The 15,840-nt window shown below is 32.5% G+C and overlaps 1 long non-coding RNA gene across 2 annotated transcripts in view; it reads right to left on the bottom strand.

The window, feature by feature from the left end:
* The window catches only part of LOC146400378 (uncharacterized), a 444,118-nt gene that overhangs the window by 399,593 nt on the left and 28,685 nt on the right, over positions 1 to 15,840 (bottom strand). Inside the window, exon 4 of one of the 2 annotated variants that reach the window (XR_014812294.1) lies at positions 5,646 to 6,492. The exons of the other annotated variant lie outside the window; for it this stretch is intronic. This is a non-coding gene — a long non-coding RNA (uncharacterized LOC146400378). Of the gene's footprint in view, positions 1 to 5,645; positions 6,493 to 15,840 lie in introns of those variants that run through there. 2 annotated transcript variants of the gene reach the window in all.

Below are 15,840 nucleotides of genomic sequence, written 5' to 3'. Positions count from 1 at the left end.
GGGGATGGGAAAAGATATTTCATCCCAATGGACCAGACAGGAAAACAAGAGTTGCAATACTCATATCAGACAAAACATACTTTGAAATGAAGGCCATAAAGAAAGACAAAGAAGGACACTATTTAATGATTAAAGGATCCATTCAAGAAGAGGATATTACAATCATAAATATATATGCCCCTAATATAGAGCACCCAGATATCTCCAACAAGTACTAACAGACATAAAAGGAGACAATGATGGGAATACAATCATAGTAGGAGACTTTAACACCCCACTCACATCAATGGACAGATCCTCTAGACAGAAAATCAATAAGGCAACAGAGATCCTAAAGGAAACAACAGAAAAGTTAGACTTAATTGACATTTTTAGGACATTACATCAAAAAAATAAGAATATACAGCCTTCTCAAGTGCACATGGAACATTCTCAAGAATTGATCACGTCCTGGGGCACAAAGCTAACCTCATCAAATTTAATAATATAGAAATTATTTCAAGTATCTTCTCTGACCACAATGGCATGAAACTAGAAATCGACCACTGGAAAAGAAATGAGAAAAAAACTGACTACATGGAGACTAAACAACATGCTACTAAAAATACCAATTGGTCAATGAGGAAATCAAGAAGGAAATTAAAAAATACCTTGAGACAAATGATAATGAAGACACAACCACTCAATCTACGAGATGCCGCAAAAGCAGTAATCGGAAATTCAAAGCAATACAGGCCTTCCTCAAAAAAGAAAAATCTCAAATCGACAAATTAATCCAACACTTAAGTGAATTAGAAAAAGAAGAACAATAAAATCCTAAAGTCAGCAGAAGGAAGGAAATCATAAAGATCAAAGAGGAAATCAATAAAATAGAAATTAAAAAAACAGTAGAAGAAATCAATAAAACGAAGAGCTGGTTCTTTGAAAAGGTAAACAAAATTGACAAACCTCTGGCTAGACTCACCAAGAAGAGGAGCGACAAAACCCAAATAAACAAAATCAGAAATGAAAAAAGGAGAAGTCACAACTTATATTACAGGAATACAAAAAACCATGAGAGAATACTATGAACAATTGTATGCCAACGAATTTGACAGCCTAGAAGAAATGGACAAATTTCTAAAGATTTACCACCTGCCAAAACTGAATCAAGAAGAAATAGATCAACTTAATAGACCGATCACTAGAATTGAAATTGAATGTCATGAAAACACTCCCTACAAATAAAAGTCCAGGACCAGATGGCTTCACAGGTGAATTCTACACAACATACAAAGACGAACTTACACCCGTCCTCCTTAAACTTTTTCAAAAAGTTGAAGAAGAAGGAACATTCCTAGACATTCTATGACACCACCATTATCCTAATTCCAAAACTAGACAAAGATACCACCAAAAAAGAAAAAATATAGGGCAATATCTTTGAGGAATCTAAGATGCAAAAATTCTCAACAAAATTTTATCCAGCCAAATCCAACAACATATAAAAAAGATCATACACTACGCCCAGGTGGGATTTATCCCAGGTGCACAAGGATGGTTCAACATATGCAAATCAATCAACATCATACACCACGTTAACAAAAGAAATTAAAAAAAAAACATGATCATCTCAATAGATGCAGAAAAAGCATTTGACAAAGTCCAATATTCATTCTTGATCAAAAATCTTACCAAAGTGGGTACAGAGGGAACATTCCTTAACATAATGAAAGCCATTTATGACAAACTCACAGCAAATATAATACTCAATGGAAAAAAGCTGAAAGCCTTCCCACTAAAATCTGGAACAAGACAAGGATGCCCATTCTCACCGCTGTTATTCAACGTAGTATTGGAAGTCCTAGCCACAGTAATCAGACAAACAAAAGAAATAAAAGGCATCCAAATAGGAAGAGAAGAGGTAAAACTGACACTGTATGCAAATGACAAAATACTATATATATATAAAACCCTAAGGACTCAACCCCAAAACTACTTGAACTGATCAACAAAGTCAGCAAAGTAGCAGGATATAAGATTAACATTCAGAAATCAGTCACATTTCTGTATACCAACAATGAAACTTTAGAAAAGGAATACAAAAATATAATACCTTTTAAAATTGCACCCCAAAAACATCAAATACCTTGGAATACACCAGACCAAGGAGGTAAAAGACATATACTGAGGACTGCAAAACATTAATCAAGGAAATTAAAGAAGATGTAAATAAGTGGAAAGATATCCCATCCTCCTGGAAAAAAATAATATTAATATTGTAAAAATAGCCAAACTACAGATTCAATGAAATCCCTATCAAATTACCCATGACATTTTTCACAGAACTAGAACAAACAATCCAAAAATTTATATGGAACCACAAAAGACCCAGAATTACCAGAGCAATACTGAGGAACAAAAACCAAGCAAAAGGCATAACTCTCCCAGGCTCCAGGCAATATTACAGAGCCACAGTAATCAAGACAGTGTGGTACTAGTACCAAAACAGACAGATAGACCAATGGAACAGAATAGAGAACCCAGAAATAAACCCAGACACCCATGGTCAATTAATCTTTGACAAAGGAGGCAAGAACATAAGAAGTGAAAAAGACAGTCTCTTCAGCAACCATTGCTGGGAAACCTGTACAGCTGCATGTAAATCAATGAAACAAGAACATGCCCTCACACCATGCATGAAAATAAACTCAAAATGGCTGAAAGACTTAAATATAGGACAAGACACCATCAAACTCCTGGAAGAGAACATAGGCAAAACATTCTCTGACATCCACCTTACAAATGTTTTCTCAGGTCAGTCTCCGAAAGCAACAGAAATAAAAGCAAAAATAAACCATTGGGACCTCATCAAACTGACAAGCTTTTGAACAGCAAAGGAAACCAAAAAGAAAACAAAAAGACACTTACAGAATGGGAGAAAATAGTGTCAGATGATGCAACTGACAAGGGCTTAATCTCTAAAATATACAAACAATTTACAACTCAACAGCAAAAAAGCCAACCACCCAGTTGAAAAATGGACAAAAGACCTGAATAGACATTTCTCCAAGGAAGATATACAGATGGCCAACAAACACATGAAAAAATGCTCAATATCCCTGATTATTAGAGAAATGCAAATCAAAACGACCATGAGATACTATCTCATACCAGTCAGAATGGCCATCATTAAGAAGTCCACAAATAAATGCTGGAGGGGGTGTGGAGAAAAGGGAACCCCCCTGAACTGTGGGTGGGAATGTAAGCTGCTACAACCACTATGGAGAACAGTATGGAGGTAACTTAGAAAACTATACATAGAAGGACTGTATGACCCAGCAACCCCACTCTTGGGCATATATCCAGACAAAACTTTCCTTGAAAAAGATACATACGCCAACATGTTCATTGCAGCACTATTCACAATAGCCAAGATATGGAAACAACCCATATGTCCACTGACAGATGACTGGATTAGGAAGAAGTGGTATATATACAAAGTGGAATACTACTCAGCCATAAAAATAGCAAAATAATGTCATTTGCAGCAACATGGATGGAATTAGAGACTCTCATACTGAGTGAAGTAACTCAGAAGGAGAAAGGCAAATACCATATGATATCACTTATATCTGGAATCTAATACACAGCAGAAATGAACCTTTCCACAAAAAAGAAAATCATGGACTTGGAGAATAGACTTGTGGTTGCCAAAGGGGAAGGGGAGGGACTAGGGTTGATTGGGAGCTTGGGGTTAATAGATGCAAACTGTTGCCTTTGGAATGGATTAGCAATGAGATCCTGCTGTGTAGCACTGAGAGCTATTTCTAGTCACTTAAGATGGAGCATGATAATGGAAGAAAAAAGAATGTATAATTATATGTATAACTGAGTCACCATGCTGTATACTAGCAAAAAATTGTACTGGAGAAATAACAATAAAATTAAAAAAATAAAATATAGAATAAAATATCAAAGAAAACCCCACAAATATATGTATATTATGTATATATATATATATACACACACACATATGTACTTGAAATTATTGATGACACATGATAAGAATAACAGCAGACTTCTGACATAAACAATACTAGTCCGAAGGTAATGGAGCAATATCTATAAAGTAATAAGATACAAATAAAAACAAATAAACAAAAAGAAACCCAGTCAACCCAAAATCCTACAGCCCAGGGAGCTATTTTCAAAATTTCATATAAACTATTTTTTCAAATAAAATCTTAAAGAATTCACTTTCAGAAAAACTGCCTTTTAAAAAGGAAAAAATTAATTTTTTCAGGCTTCAGGACTATTTTATTGGATGGATATTAGAATACAACATAAAAAAGAACACTGGAGGTAAAAGTAAATTTTTAGCTATTTTTGTTACTTTAAAAGATAACAGTGTAATATGCATATTATATATATATGCATACATATAATTAAGTTTATAACACTTGTAGAATAAAAAATGTATGACTATGACAATGCAAAGAACTGGAGAGACAAAACAGAAATATACTGTTGGAATGTTATTACATGGAATTATATAATTATTAGTAGGTGAACTGTGATTACTTGAACTGTATATTGCAAATTCTAGTATACTGACTAAAAAAGCGTGAAAAACAAATAAGACAAGAGTTATGATAAAATGAAACAATAAAAAAATAATCAATTCATCCAAAAGACGTCAATAAAAGGGTTCAGGGAAAAGAACCAAGAACATATAGGAACAATAGTAAACAGGAGAAATATCAATTTAAGTCCAAACATAGCAAGGCATTATAATAAAGGTAAGTAACTGAATGACTTTCATTGAAAACAGAGATTGTCACAGTAGAAAAATATATATATATATCAACACCATATACTGTCTACAAAAACCTACTTATAAAGAAAAAGAAAATATAATTTTTAAAAAATGGATGAAAAATTATATACCATAAACATTTTAATCAAGATAAACACTGAGTAACTCTGTTTACATTAGACAAGTAGAGTGAGGGAAAAGAAAAATTACAACAAACAAGGCTGAACATTTACCAAAAAATTCTATCAGACATTTTACCAAAAAATAATATTCATGTTTCACCAGCTCTTTGAGAAATTAAGAGGAAATACTTTTCAATTGTTTTATGAAAACAACACTTATATGAAACACAGCAATCACATGACATATTACTATGACATTTGCAAGGAAATTAATTGTGCCAACAACATGAATTAAGTTGAAAGCAAATTCTTGCTCATTGGTGCCTCCAGATGTGAGTACAGCCTAGGGTAACAATTTGAGTTCATGTTAACCCCATTCAGGACACTCATTACTGACTCATGAATAACAGAAAGTATAAAATAACCAAACTATTTTTAGCCTCCCAAGTTCTTGGGGATTTGTAACGCAAGAATAGAAAACTAATAAAAACATACTTAATGGTAAAATAACCAGCATATTCCCCCTAAGATGCAGGACACAACAAGAATGTGTAGGTCCCAAACACTACAATGCCAGAAAAAAAGAAATAGCAACCATATATTTAGGAAGGAATAAAACAATATCTACTTATTTATATACAATATAATTATATGTGTACAGAATCCTAGGTACCAATCTGCTTTATCATTGAACTTCTGTTAATAACTGTGTTACACTGTGGTTAATAGGAATTTCTTAGTTTATTTTGAGTAAACTAAACATGTTTATTAAGCAATGCAGATTTAAATGGATAGTATATAATTAACAAAAATTTAACTCATTATTGAATACCATTCATGTCCTAAATTTTAAAATATTTATGATTTTATTAACTCATGTAATTTTTACCTGTTGGGCTTAGACAATTTCAAAAACAAAAAGATACTCAAAGAATATTATTTGAGATTCTCTTTGAGATATCAAGTTATATCATTCATTTTTTGTATTTAAGATTGTTGAACAAATGAAATAAAACAATATAGAGTTTAAGAAAGTATGCAAATGTTAAGGATCTTTACAAGTTAAGGAATTTGAACTTACATGTGTTCTTAGGAAATTTTTAAGTTTTGGGCGAAGTTTACATTTCAACCAAATGACTGATCCATTGTAAAAAGTAACTGTAAATCTCCAACTGAGAAACCTATGAAAACTTACTAGGAAATACCCAACCTTTCTGCAGGAGGGATGACTAGAAATATAAGGAATCAATTTTAGTTTGAAAATATTCCTGTTTGAATTCATTTTAAACATCTGACTCTCCCTTTTTAGAAAACTGTATGGAATGAACATCATTCTAGTCTTGATTTCCTGTAACATTTATGAACATTCTAATTTTCAGTTGGTAGACTTTTCTCCAAATTTCATTTTGCTCAGCCTTTTCACTAAGCATAATGACAGAATTGTTAACAAATGAAAATATAAATAACAATGATATTAATAATCTTAAATAATTTAAGTTTGGTATTCTTTCTTTCCATGTCTTCTGTATGTTTAAAGAGTATCCAAAAGGGTTGATAAGAAGGGTCAAAGAGCTATAAAGTTAATGAAATTAACAACTAGTCACTAAATAATCAAGAGCAAATGCTATTTGAGCTAAAATGTCACAAATTGTAGTATTACATTTACCCGTTAAAATTAAGCTTCACATTTTATTATTAGTGATCTAATTAAATTCTGCACATACATTATACTATATAGCAATAAAAATAAATATTTATTTTTTGTACCAAACATTTATTACAATCTTCATCCTCCCACATAGACACACACAATTGACAGTGTAGGAAGTTCACAGGAATGCATAGATAAGGACTATTTTTTCTAAAGACTTTTACTTTTTAACAAACTTCAATCAAGATATCTTTTGTAATGTCTTTTGTGCTTTGCATCCAAAATGCACATTAAAATGAGATTCATTTTTCATTATATCATTGTAATTTCAGAGCATAAAAATACAGAATTAGCATTAGTGTTAGTTTCATAAATTACTTTCTTCAGATTAAAAGTCAGCAAATTATTGTAAACAACATGATTTAATTCACGGCAGTGATATTTTGGCAGCTCAGTCACTGTTAGAGTTATTCTAGATTTTTTTTTATTATTATTAGCAGGCACAATACAAGTGATGTGAGAAACAACTGTGAAATTATAATCCGCATAATAGACAATTCTGAAGCAGTTATTTTTTCTGTTATGTGCTTTTGAGAATGTGAAAATAAATTCAACTTTCAACCATTCCTCATATGTTTTTCTATACTAACTAGGAATACTAATGCTTATTTGTGGTAGAAATACAACTCAAAAACAAATATAACCCAGAGATTTATAGAAGCAAATTTGATGGCATAATAAAATACTGCTTTTGTAAAGGAGCTCAAGAGCCATTTGAGTAAATTATTTTGGATATTTAACAAGAGAAGATGTGCCCACTGACATCTTCTCTTAGCACTGAAGATTTTGGATTTTGGTAGATAATTTGACTATTCACTATTATTACCCTCAGAAATTTACAGGTTACTTGTTTTCAAAAACTCTCTAATTTTGCTTCTGTCAAAGTAGAAGTCTATTGAAATTGTATAATCTATATGGTAGAAAAACAGATGTAGTATCCAAAATAATAACTTAAAACATATCCAATAAGAACAATAAGGTGCTCTTCTAGAAACTGACTCATATTTGATATTTACATATTTTATCGGGGTATCAAGGGAACTACATGGAAAAAACAAATGAAAAAAATAAATGAAATTTATTCTATTTTAAATAATATGGATCAATTAATTCTAAAATTTAACCCTATGATAATTTCATATTTAAACTACCTAGTTTTATTGTTTATAGGTATTTTGTTGTTTATAGACTTAATTATGTTAATCAAAATATATTTACACTTGGCAGTCTTGGCAGATATGATTTGCATTGAAAGTTTACTTGAAAGTAAAACCATCAAAAAGAATACAAATATTTATCGAATCCACACAAGGGAAACAGAGTAAGACTTTTTCCATAGAGGTACTTCAAATCTAAGTGATAGGATGACACAAGGGAATGATTAAAAGTATTACAAAAGAGAATGCAATGCATCATTTATTATGACAATACACTGTTCCAGAAAGATAGAAATATGAAGACTGAAATACTTTCAAAAATCACAACACTGCTAATCGTCCTCCCCCTTTCAGTGGAGAACGACTGTGTGTTTCTTAGAACTCAGTGTTTGTCAACATTCACTCAAAAGGAAATTGGAAATTCTTCTGGAAAGATAATATAAGTTTTGACATAAAAAATCCAGTATTAAGTGAATAAATAAACTCTACCACTACAATGGATTTACCTTGTTCAGAAAATACCACCAGCATCTGGCTGCTAACCTACTATATATTCCGTCATATGCTGTCTCTTCTGCACTTATGGTCTCTTCGTTTCAATAAGACCTTATAAACTTGGTTGATTTAATTAGAAAATGTAGGTTATCCTATTATGCCTGCACGTATGTGTGTGTGTCAGTTTCACCCAGTGCACATTTCACCTGAAATGCTATAAACACAGAAGTTGAAAAGTTCAGAAGAACAGAAGGAACTTCCTCATTTCTTTTTACTGTGAGATGAACTACATCGTGACTTCTTGATGTACAAGAAAAATCAATAGGATCTGAGTAACAGAATAGTTTCCATATGTTGATGTCCCCTAGTGACAAGAAATGTATAAGTAATCTCTAGCTTAATCCTTACAAGTTTTTGAAATAAACATCATTATCTTTGTTTTAAATTGGAGAAACTGAGAGTAAGAAACATTACAGATAAGCAAAACATGGCATACTGCTTATTGAGAGAAATTAGAATTCAACAGCAGCTGACTAACTTTACAGCTGATATCTTCTTGAAAGAAATAACTGGACAGTCTTACATAATTCTTTGGTCCTTAAGGTCACTCTGTTACAAAAGACTTTGTTTAGATTTTGCATAACTTTTACATTATGCCAAAGGATTTATCAATTAAATTATACCAAAGCGGCGAACATTATACTATTAATTGTTTAACTGAATAAATAATAAGAATGATGAAAACATAACATGTTTCAACAGATTGTCACAGTGTTTAAATTCCAAGATATAGTAATTTAAAGTATAAATTATTATCATATATTGGCTTTTATAAAGAAATAAATTCCATAAACATGAAATTTTATAGATATACCATTATAAACAGCAATGATTCTAAAGTCACTCTTCAAACTGGGTTTTTTCATTGTTGTTACCTTAACTTGAAAATGATAATGGGTTTGCTCTAACTGTGTCAGAATAGAAACAGATAATCAAATACTTATAAGATAGCATATATTTAAGCTAGTATAGCACACAAATGAAATCTCTCTCATTCTGTGTATCTGATATATTTGTACTTCACCTAATTACTATAGCCTTTAGATGTTTCATCAATTTTACAAAGGTATGATAAGGTAAAGGAGGAATGTAAGTAGAATACAAAAGAAGAGAAAAGGAAGGACTAAATATTGTTTTAAATCTATTTCATTATATTTTTATATAAATAATTCAAATATACAGTTTCTCTAAAGCATAGTAATATACTACTGAAAGAGTATATGTAAGAATGTGTACATGTGAACATGTATTTGTATGTATGTTGTCTCTTCAGTGGGAGAGAACATATGTAACACACACACACACATATATGCACAATGTCATAATGTGATTAACATGGTGTGAATACCCACTAAATAAATATACGTCATAGTCTTCTCTGTAGGAAAGACAACTGAGAATTAACATGGAAATAATATCCAGGGTATGTGAGCCAAATCAAACAGTCTAAAATATGTGGTATCAGAGGTCCAGAAGAAGAGAGAGAACAGAGGAAATATTTTCAAGGATAAGGGAACAATGGTCCAAAATTTTTCCCAAGTTGAGAAAATATACAACTCATAATTCTAAGAAGCTTGGTGAGTTCCAAATGTGTGTGTTTGTGTGAGCACCTAGTTGTGAAAAATCAACGAAAAGTAAGTTTTAAAATCAGGCAGAAGAGGAAAAGTACATAAAATATAGAAGTGAATATCAATAAGAAGTATGGGTGACATCTCATAGGATTCAAGGGGTGTCAGGAAAATGGAATTCTTCTTTAAAATGATAAAAATTATATCATCTTACACATCTATATCCTAAAAATATCCTTCAAAAATGAAAGGTAAATAAAAGTATTTGAAAACAGATTAAAAGCTGAAAGAATTCATATCTAGCAGATCAGTGCTACAAAAAATTTTGGAAGACAAAATAGAAAAATTGAGGCCTTTGGGAAGGGGATAGCAGCAGGACATATTTAGAAAGATGTACTTGGTAGAAATAATGCTATTATGTGGATGAATCTATTTAAAAAAAGTAGAAAATTTAATAGGAATAATACAATAGTCTGCCGGGATACAAATTGGGAGAGATAAACAGCAGAAGTGTATATTTTCACAGTTCTAAAAGCCGTAAGTCTGAAATCAGGGTGCCAGCACTGCTGGGTTTTGCTGAGACTTTCTTTCTGTCTTACAGACAGCCTCCCTCTTAGTGTCTCCTTGCAGGCCTTTCCTCCAAGGCATTCAACAGAGAGAGAGGGAGCTCCTCCTGTCACTTTTTATGAGAATACTATTCCTACTACATTGGGTCCCAGCTATTATGATCTCATGTAACATTCATTACTTCCTTAGAAGCCTCATTACCAGATACAGCCAAACTGGGGGTGAGGCTTCAACATGTAAATGCTGGGGGGATACAAACTTTCCATCCATAACAGTTATGCAATGAAAACAGGTTAATGCCATTATAAATCCTTGAGGGGAAAGAATGTCATAGTTGAAACATGAAGCACATTAAAATTTAGAAAGTATTATTTAAGTTATGAATAATAATTTGAAAGAAAGATCATTATGGATCTCTCACTAAAAGATATTTTATCTGAGAGGTCCAGTAGGAAATAGATATTTCTCCAAGGAAGATATACAGATGACCAACAAGCACATGAAAAAAATGCTCAACATCACTAATTATTAGAGAAATGCAAATCAAAACTACTATGAAGTACTACCTCACACAAGTCATAATGGCCATGATTAACAAGTCACCAAAAACAAACGTTGGAGAAGGTGTGGATATAAGGGTACCCTACTTTACTGTTGGTGGGAATGTAAATTGGTATAACCACTATGGAAAACGGTATGGAGGTACCTCAGTAAACTATATATAGAACCATCACATGATCCAGCAATCCCACTGCTGGGCATACAGCCAGACAAAATTTTACTAAAAAAGATACACGCATGCCTATGTTCATGGCAGCACTATTCATAACAGCCAAGACATGGAAACAACCTAAATGTCCATTGACAGATGAATGGGTGAAGGAGAAGTGGTGTGTATATATATATATATATATATATATATATACACACACATACATACATACAATGCAATACTACTTAGCCATGAGAAAGAACAAAATAATACCATTTGGAACAACACGGATAGAACTAGAGACTCTAATACCAAGTAAAGTAAATCAAAAGGAGAAAGACAAATTCCATAGGATACCACATATCTGGAATCTAATATATGGCACAAATTAATCTTATCTAAAGAAAAGAAACAAACTCATAGACATGGAAAACAGACTTGGCGTTGCCAAGGGGAAGGAAGTGGGATGGATTGGGAGTTTGGGATTAGTAGATGCAAACTATTGCATTTGGAGTGGATAAGCAATGAGGGCCTCCTGTACATAATAGCACAGAGAACTATATTTAGTAATGGAACATAATGGGGGATAATGTGAGAAAAGACACACACACACACACACACACACACACACACGCACATATATGATTGGTTCACTTTGCTGTACAGCAGAAAGTGACAGAACATTGTAAATCAGCTAAAATAAAAATTCATTACTAATCCATTCCAAGGGCAATAGCCTGCATCTATTAACCCCAAGCTCCTAATCCAACCCACTCCCTCCCCCTCCCTCTTGGACATCATAAGTCTATTCTCCAAGTCCATGATTTTATTTTCTGTGGAAAGGTTCATTTGTGCCATATATTAGTTTCCAGATATAAGTGATATCATATGGTATTCGTCTTTCTCTTTCTGACTTGCATAATAATGTGAGAAAAAAATAATGTATATATGTGTGTGTAACTGGGTCACCATGCTACACAGTGGGAAATTGACAGAACACTGTAAACCAGCTATAATGGAAAAAAAAATCATTATAATGGGGAAAAAAACTACAATGTAATATTAAAACCAGGAAATTGACATTGATACAGTCCCATAAAAAATTTTTTAAAGGATATAACACTAACACTAGACTCATTAAAAATAGCAATAAAGATCAACTACATATTTGATAAAAATGTACTTCCTTTAATAATTCTGATAAAATTTACATTCAATGAAAGGTGGCTTATATGTATTCCACTTAATGAATTTGAAAACTGTGACTATGTAAGCAAGACTCAAAACAGGAATAGAATTATTTCATCATGCTAGAAAGTGAAAGCTGCCTCATGCTCTTCTTCCGTGGCTACCTCTGCCCCAGGCTATTACTTTTTCATCCCTATCATCATGCATTTGTTTTGTTGGTTGTTGAAATTTATTTATATGCCGCAAATTTCTTTCAAGCAACTTAATATTTTTGAGATGCCTCTATTTTTTATATATCAGAAGTTTTTCCCCTTTTACTATTCAACAGTACTTTATTGTATGAATATATCAAAATATATTTTTACATTTTTGATAAAATTTGAGTGTTTCCAGTTTTTTTAGCTACACTAAAAAGCTACTAAAACCGTTGTGCACTTAATTTTTGCAGCCCTACCTACATTTTCAAATATTTTCCATAAGTACCTAGAAGTGCTAAATGTAGGTTTAATTTTAAAGAAACTATCAATTATCTAAAATAATTGTAACACTCCCAGTGGCAACTGGAAATATTTGAAAATTCCAGTTGCTTCACATCTTTACTTACATTTTTATAGTCAGTGTTTTATTTATTTATTAGAATCTTAGCCATCTGTGCATGTGTGCATTATGAGAGAGAAAAAGAACTAAATTATGGTTCTGATTTGCATTTCTTAATAATAATATTTGAATTGAATATCATCTTTTCATATGTGTATTGATCATTTGCATATCTTCTTTTATAAAGTACTTGATTAAGTATTTTGCCTACTTGTGTTTTTGATATGTAGAGATTTTTTATATATTTTTTACATCAGTTTTTTGTTTTGAGGGGAGGTTTAGCAGGAAAAAGAAAAAAGCTTTGGAATTTTTTTCTCCAAATATTTCCTGCCTAATAATTTTCTTAATGGCTCCTTAGATGAGCAAGTATCTAAAATTTTATTTCTAATTTACTTTTTTTCTTTTTCTATGTGTGCATAATAGCATTTTTCCAATATATGTCTGCTCATCTGGTAGCCATGAAGATATTATCCTGTGTTTTCTTTTAAAAACTTTATATTTTTAGGCTTAACTTTTAGGTAATTTGTTTGACATTAATTTATATAGAGGAGTGGTACAAGTAAAAATTCACATTTTCTTATACAGATACTAATTCCATTTGATAAAAATAATTTTGCCCCCACTGGATGTAATTAGTACCTTGCTCAAGGGTGAATATGTGTGGATCTATATCTGAATTTATACAGACCTATCTATGTGTCTTATACCGTTTGACAAATAGACCTTATAAGGATTCCTTGGATCCACTGCTCATCCTCTTGAACATCCTTTTTGAACAGGAATTAAGTTACCCAATGGACATTCTCATTCATGTGGCCAAAACTTTCCCACAGGAAAAAAAAAAATTAACTAAAATAATTTTTTAAATGTAAAAATAAAAAAATAACAATCTCTAGAAATATGGCCATGCACAATACAGTAATTAATTATTGAGGTAAAATTCACATGCAATAAGCTGGATATTTTTATAATACACAATTTTATAAATTTGGATAGCTGTGTACACCTGGAATTAACACACGAACTAGATAATTAACACATCCACCAACCCCAAAAGTTTCTTCCTGTCCCTGGTAATTCCTCCTTTCTGACATGCATTCACACACAAACACAGACATTGCTCTAGGAACTGTTCTAGGCACCAGGAAAGCATTACTAAAATAAATAAACTGCATCCCTGACATTTAATAGAGAAGTGATCATCAATGTTAAGCAATTGATATACTTTCTGATATAAATGTAGAGATACAAAAACAGAGGACTGATGTAGAAAGAATTACTGAGAAGAAGCAATCTTGCCAGGGAAAGTCACTCTGAAAATTGCCTATTTGAGCTGGGATATGAATGATTATGCAAAAGCAGATAAGGTCAGTTCCAAGGGCACTGATTCCACACAGTGAAAGCAGCATATGCCAAGGCTTGAAGCAGTCATCAGCTTGGCTGTTTGAGGAAAAGTAAGCAAACTAGTTTAGCTGGAGGATATTCATAGAGCCCACGTCAGAAAATTGGGTTTTGGACACAGGCAATGGAAAGATTACATTAGACAATGACAGATGTGCTAAGATTCTCTAAAAATTTGGAAATCTTTTTTTTTTCTTTGAAATCTTTGTAACATGGGAAAACACTAAAAAATATGAGGAAAGACTTTAAACTTTATTTTCAAAAACTAATGAACTGTGTCTTGAGCATTAGCTGATAAACCCAGAACTTACTCATTATATCCATATGCTGGGCTAATGGGCTAAATCGGAAATTATTAAATTAAGGTAAAGGGAAAAAAGAAGGAAGGAGAGAGGAGAGAAGGAAGGGAGTGAGAGAGGGGGTGGAGAAAGGGGGTAAGGAAGGAAATAAAGAAGGAGGGAAGGAGGAAAGGAAAGAAAGGAGAGAATGAAGGGAGAGAAGAAGTGAAGAAGGATCTTTTGACATGGAATTGAATTTGGGAATTCATTGCTGAAGGAGCTACCATAACTTAGACAAATTATACTATATCCTTCTGAAGAACTGCACAAAGGTTTTTTCTTAATTTACATAAGGTTTGAAAGGACTATTGAGAGAATGTAATTTTAAGCTTAATTAAATATCACGGTCCAAGCTAGGGCATCAACATGTTTTGCCTTGTTAGGCATTTTTTTTTTTCCCCATCTCCACCTATTGCACAGCCACTTCTGTATTCACAACTCTTCTGTTTCACTTCAGTTCTGTTTCTACACATGTACTTCTCTGGCCCTGGACCTCTAGCTTCTAAGCTGTGACTTCAACCTCAGATTGTGCGCATTCTCAGTTCAACATCACCAGGTGATTTATGATTTATGCCTTCTGCATGGACTCAGAATCTCTGTTCAGGTCCAGCCTTTCAAGCGGACCAGACTCAAATCAGATGCACTGGCATTTTCGACATTCCTTGGTTCTGGCATCAGAAATTATGGGGTAGAGCACAAGGGACTATACCAAAATAAGCAAAGTGATTGGTGCTATTTTATATTTTCCAAATTTAGTACAAGAACCTGTGGCAGGAAACAATTTGTTTGTATACTTTTTGAGGATGGCCAATCTGACCAGTGTGAGGTGATACCTCACTGGAGGTTTGATTCGCATTTCTCTAATAATGAGTGATGTTGAACATCTTTTTATGTGTTTTTTCACCATCTATATGACCTCTTTGGAGAAATGCCTATTTAGATCTTCTGCCCATCTTCTGATTGGGTTGTTTTGGGTTTTTTTTGACATAAAGCTGCATGAGTTTGTATATTTTGGAAATTAATCCCTGGTGAGTCACCTCATTTGTAAATATTTTCTCCCATTCTGTGTGTTGTTGTCCCTTTTTTTTGTATGGTTTCCTTTGCTATGCAAAAGCTTTTAACTAGG

The sequence above is a fragment of the Sus scrofa genome, chromosome 8, assembly GCF_054392235.1.
Source record: "Sus scrofa isolate SSC_HxYL_T2T_F1_AM1 chromosome 8, Sscrofa_HxYL_maternal_Yorkshire_Landrace_v2.0, whole genome shotgun sequence".
Classification (NCBI taxonomy): Eukaryota; Metazoa; Chordata; class Mammalia; order Artiodactyla; family Suidae; genus Sus; species Sus scrofa.
The sequence above is the reverse complement of the archived record's forward strand: the minus strand, read 5'-3'. Positions and strand labels throughout refer to the sequence as shown.